Source organism: Sciurus carolinensis, chromosome 12 (genome assembly GCF_902686445.1).
Source record: "Sciurus carolinensis chromosome 12, mSciCar1.2, whole genome shotgun sequence".
In the NCBI taxonomy this organism is placed as follows: domain Eukaryota; kingdom Metazoa; phylum Chordata; class Mammalia; order Rodentia; family Sciuridae; genus Sciurus; species Sciurus carolinensis.
This window is the reverse complement of record NC_062224.1, coordinates 105,530,461-105,536,748: the sequence shown is the minus strand read 5'-3', so window position 1 is coordinate 105,536,748 and position 6,288 is coordinate 105,530,461.

Here is a 6,288-nt window from a genome sequence, read left to right as displayed (position 1 = left end):
CTAGCTAGCAATGGGTTTATCAGTCAGCCTGCAAGTCTCCTTCTCCGTTACTGACCCTTGTTAGCCCTCGAAATTCCACTACTTAAGAATAGCTCCCCCCACCATTTTCTCTCTCTCTCCTCCTGGATTTCACTCTCTCTCTTGTGTTCTCTCTCTCTCTCTCTCTCTCTCTCTCTCTCTTTTCCTCTCATTTTCTCTCTTACCCTGCAGGGAGACACTCTGCCTGTTTGCTTAATAAACTCTCTCGCGTGAGTTCCTGCATCCAGAGTGGTTTCTGGGTTCTTACAGACTCAAACCCACTGAAAACACTAAAATAAGGTATACCTAAGTCCTAGTTAACACCTAACTTGTCTGCACTGGTTTGATGGCTTACATTTTAAAATAAATAATTCTACACTGACAGGTAAATAGCTGCTGTCCTCTAGTTTACTGATTCCTAAGATCTGAGGCAGCCTCTGATCTGCCCACTTCTGATTAGCTCCCAAACTTACTGGTGGTTATGTTTTAGTATCACTCCTGCCTAAAACAAGAAAAAAGTGAATGAAATAAGAAATGAAAATAAAGTAATATACTACTTATAAAAAGAAAGAAAGAAAGAAATGCATATAGAGCTGGGTGTGGTGGTGCATGCCTGTAATGCCAGCAGATTGCGAGGCTAAGGGCAGGAGGATCTCAAGTTCAAAACCAGCCTCAGCAACTTAGCGAGGTCCTAAGCAACTCAATGAGACCCTGTCTCTAAATAAAACATTAAAAAGGACTGGGGATGTGGCTCAGTGGTTAAGTGCCCCTGGGTTCAGTCCCTAGTACCACCAAAAAAAAAAAAAATGCATATAGAGGTAGACTATGATTTACAATTACTATTATTTTAAAAAATATTTTGTTTTAGTTGTAGATGGACATGATAACTTTATTTTTTATGTGGTGCAGAGGATCAACCCAGGGCATGCTAGGCAAGCACTCTACCACTGAGCTACAATCCAGGCCCCTAGCTTCTAATTATTAAAGTTGCACGAGTTATCGTGAAACTTAGTGCACAGAGATAAGGAGTTTATGTCAGAACACAAATCCATACACTATTTCCTTCATCAAAAAGTCTATCTTTGAAAAATATCAGTTCACCTAAACATGTGCTTAGTGACTTATCATTGATTTACACCTTGAACAGGTTCTTTATCTTGTTGTGGTCCAGTAACAAAGAATTTGAGAATGTGGACCATTTTTAGTGAAATTGTTTGGGTCCTGGGTACATCTTCAACTTTCCTTCGTGTTTCTAAAATGATCTCCCAAATTGTATCAATTTACACACCATCAGAAGTGAATAAAGTTCTCATTGTTTCACATTTTTTGTCAACATGTGGTGTCATCAGACCCTTTAATTTTTGCCTATCTGGTGGATATGGTTTCACTTTGTGTTTCCCTGATTTGCTAGTGAAGTAGTTTGCTATTTTTTTTTTTTTTCCTGGTGGTGGAACCTGGGGCCCTACCAACTGAGCTATATCACCAGCCCAAAGTTTGCTGTTTTTTTAAAATGGATTTTTAGTTTTTCAATCAAGAACTTTTTTGAGCTATTGCTGCTAATCTCCAACTTTTTATCTAATTTTTTCAATTTTGTTTTTGTAGTACTGGGAATTGAACCCAGGGGTGCTCTACCACTGAACATACCTCAGCCCGCTTTGTTTTATTTTGAGACAGAGTCTCACGGGTCGGTCTGGAACTTGGTGATCCTTCTGCCTCAACCTCCCAAGCAACTGGGATTCCAGGTATGGCCACAGCACCAGGCTTATTCATTTCTTCCTTTTATTCAGTGTCCCAAAGGTGGATCATGTCTGCTTATTACTTTTGTTACCCCTTCTCTCACTCCCCTACCATTCCATTTTCACATGGGAATGCTGTCCATGCTCCTATAATAGACTTTCTGCTTACTATCTTTTCTACCTACTATCACTCTTACTGGCTCAGCCTCTCTTGGGATCTCTACTTTTGGTAGAGGTCGTCTTTTTGCTAAGGATCTCATCCACACATGCCGAATGAGCAAGACTCAGAGGTGTACTAATGAAACCAACTTTATTTTGTTCTCCCACTGGCTAGTTCAGTTGCCTGGGGCAAATCCTTCTCTTACTCCTGGATAAAACTTGGGCAAGTCTTACGACTTTTTTTCTTGTACTGGGAATTGAACTCAGGGGTATTTTAAGCTCCCTTAACTTTTTTTTTTTTTTTTTTTTTTTTGGTGCTGGGGATGGAACCCAGGGCCTTGTGCTTACAAGGCAAGCACTCTACCAACTAAGCTATCTCCCCAGCCCCTCCCTTAACTTTTCTGATCAATTTTAGTTAACAGAAAGTCTTATCTCACATTAGCCTACAAATGGTGTTAATTCAATAATAAAGCATTGAGCTCAAAAGGTGAATCATTTCAATCTTAACTTGAGGGTACAACTTCTACCCTGTCCTGTCAGGACTTCCTGCAGCTGTGCTGGTCTTGGGAGAAGGACATGGTCATTCTTTCCCCTTTTTTTGTCTGGACCATATGCCTTATAATTTTAATTTCTGCACTGCCCAGGGAGCAAAGCCAGGAGTTGGGGAGGCAGGAAAGACTGTAAAGGACACAAAAATATCCTCACCTGACTGGCTTTGCTCATCCCAGACTTAGGAGATATTTAAAGCCAGTTCTTTTTCTTAGATTTCCCCAGATTCTTTTAATATTCTCCTGTCCAACCTCTGAGGCTGCAGCTCCCTGGATATGTGTTTTGCCTTCGTTAAGCAACCACTTCCAGTGTCCCCTCCTCTTCTGCCTCTTTCTCTGGGGTCCACTCCCTGTAGTAGGTCACCACTTGGGAGGATTCCTTCAATTCTAATTTCTTTCCTTTTTTCTTCTCCTTCTTTCTTTAAAACAAAAACAAAAACAAAAAAAAAACCTATTTCTTTAAAATTTTTAATTTTTTAAATACTTGATATGTATACTTTGTTCAAGATTTGAAAAGTACAGATGACTGTGATAAGAGTCCTTCTTACTCCCAGTTACCAGTTTCCTGGCACATAGACATCCAGTATTAGTTGTCTCTCATGTATTCTTTTAGAGACATTTTTATGCATAAGCAAATATCATATGTATTCCCACCTTTTCTTAACAGAAATTAGAATACTATTCACACAGGATCCTTTTTGTAATGACACCTACTTTTACAGTTTACAGTTTATAAAGATTCCTACATTAGGTCCCACATTTGGTCCCTCAGATTCTCCAACCTTTTGGAGCAGAAACAAAACTTCCCGGGCATCACCCTGTACTCCATTGCCAAGAGTGCTGCCCCCTTTCCAGGTCTGAATCCAGCCTCCTTGGGCTGCTCTGACTTTTGTGTTCTGGTGCCCACGTCAAGCTTTGCAGCTGACTCCTCATAGCCCCTATTGATAGCTTGAGGTAAAGAAGAAGCAACCTCTGGACCCCGCTGCCTGTCCTCTGAAGAAATCTTCCTCTCAAATCCTTTGCAACAACCATTTCTCTATATTTTCATATCAGTGACCAGATTGAAAAGTCTTGTGTGAGGAGCCCAAGAATCACATACCAGACTTAGATTTCTCTTTTGAAAATGTGCACCTTGGGCTCCATCTTACAACCTAGGCTACCTCTGCCACTTTGTCTCAGGAACTCACTAAAAATGCCAATGACCCAATATTTCCTTGGCTTGTGTGTTCATGAACACACACAGACAAAGACACACAAATGTTTATATATTTGAAGATAGATGGCTACGTCCTCCTTGTCAAAAGAATTTTCTTATGGATGACTTTTAGTTTTTCCATAATTCTGTCCATCAGAATACAAAATCCCCTAGAAAAGTACAAGACTAAACCCAAAAACTGATCCTAGAGGGGAGATAAAGTAACCAGTAAGTCCATTCCTGAATTTGGTGTTTGCATAGTTTTTTAGAAAGGAAGGGAAGTTTATACTCTGGTTGAATTTGTATTGAGAAGATGGTGGACATGACCACAGATCAGATCTGGTACCCAGCCTTGACATTTCCTTGGGAATATCTTTAGTCAATTCTGCCACGTGCTTTTGTTTAATTAATCACAAAGAGCAAATGACATAATTTCATCACCATAACTGTGTCTCTCCATTTTTCAACTTGTTCTCTATAATCAGTATTAAATTTCACATTCTCAGAAGGGGGGACATATAAATATTTGCCCCAAATTTAATTAAATTCAACAAAGATCAATTTAATTAAAAAATATTGAATGCCACCCACTATATGCAAGGTACTTATTCAACTTACAAAAAATGGAAAGACTTACCAACATTTTTGAGCACCTATTATTTGTCACACACTATGCTATATTCTTTACACGTGTTATTTCTTTTAATTCTTGTGCAACCCTATAAGATAGGTACCCTTGCAGTCTTCATTGTTCAAATGTGAAAATGGATTACCAAAGAGGTTAAGTACCTTGACCAAAGCTATACAAGGAGTAAGTACCTGAGCCAGGCTTTAGACCCAGGCCTGTTTGACTCCAGAGCTCATGCTCTTAATTTGTGGTGAAGGAGACAGAAGATGTTATCATCAAACATGATGGTGATATATAAAGTAGATACAAAACTACCATTTGTAAACATTGCCCCATGGTAGCTACAGAGCATAATGGAGTTCAGCAGTGGAAAAACACCTGCAAAGTAATGAGCAATCTTGGAATATTTTTTCCTATAGTAGTAGCTTTGGGGTTAATACTAAAGAATGTGGCAGAGATTGTGAACCAGGATAATATATATTCCAGGTCGGGAAACGAAGGTCTAGAGGTAGGAATGAGGAGACTGTCTGAAATCAAGTTTGGTTCACATGTAGTATTCCCAACCAATATATCACTCCCATTTAGGGAAGTGAAAATGTCCACTATTTATTTCTTTTAATGCCAGACTTAAAATTTTTTTTTTCTTTTTGGTACCAGGCATTAAACCCAGAGGTGCTTAACCACTGAGCCACATCCCCAACCCTTTTTATTCTTTATTTAGAGACAGGGTCTTACTAAATTTCTCAGAGCCTCACTAAGTTGCTGAGGTTGGCTTTGAACTTGCAATCTTCCTGCCTCAGCCTCCAGAGTTGCTGGGGTTACAGACATGTGCCACTGTGCCCAGTATAAGGTCACACTCAGCAGCTGCAATTTCTTATCTTCAGGACAGTTCTCCAGGTAGATATCATTAGACTTGACTCATAGATGATAAGGTGGAGGCTCTCGAAGGATCATAGGGCAATTAAGTGATGGAGTCAAGATTTGAATCAGTCTTCCTGATATCACATTCCTACCCCTTCTACTTTAATGTGCTGCCAAAGTTCAGAGAGATGGAAGGCTAGCCTGGACCATATTGAGAAAGCCTGGATGGCTGAGGCGAGAAGTTTTTAATTACTTTGGCAGGTAGAGGTGGGGCAGGTACAAAACTCGAGCTGAAGTCTGGGAAGGCCACTACAATTTTTTTGCGCAGGAGGAATGAAAGCCTGAATTAGAAGAGCACTGGTACAAGTAGACAAAAGTGGGGCTGGGGTTGTGGCTCAGTGGTCCAGCACTTGCCTCGTATGTGGGAGGCCAGGGGTTTGAATTTCAGCAGTGCCTGTAAATAAACAAATAAAATAGGTCCACTGAACACTAAAAACCATTTTTAAGAAGGGGAGTGCAGACAAGAACTATACAACAGGTATTTAGAGACTTAATGACTAATTGGGTAGGGGCAAGGCAAAGAGAAGAGCATACACTGTTTCTGAACTTTTGAGCCTCTAAGTTCCCAGAAGGATGTTTTGTGATGACCATTAATAGAAATACAGAGGTAGGAAGAAAAACTGGCTCTGTAGGGCTGAGTAGAGGGAAAATATAAACTTCATTTGAGAGCCAGAGGTCATCTGGAGGTGGGTAACATCTTATTGGAGATTTAGTCTAAAGTTTGGGACTAAGACTCAGTTATCTAAAGAGGCAAAAGCCAAAGCGATAATAATCAACAAAGAATGTGAAGTGCAAAAAAAAAAAAAATCCAGTGTTGGTGTCTGTTAATAGGATAAACCAGGCATGGTGGTGCATGCTATGATCCAGCTACTCTGAAGGCTAAGACAGGAGGCTAATAAGTTCAAGGCCAGCCTTGGCAATTTAGTGAGAACTTGTCTCAAAATAGACAATTTTTTAAAAGGGCCGGGATGTAGCTTAGTGATAAAGTACTTCACTAACATGCATGAAGTCCAGGATTCAATCCCCAGGAAGGCTGGGCCTGGTGGTATGCACCTGTAGTCCTAGCTATTTAGGAGGCTGACG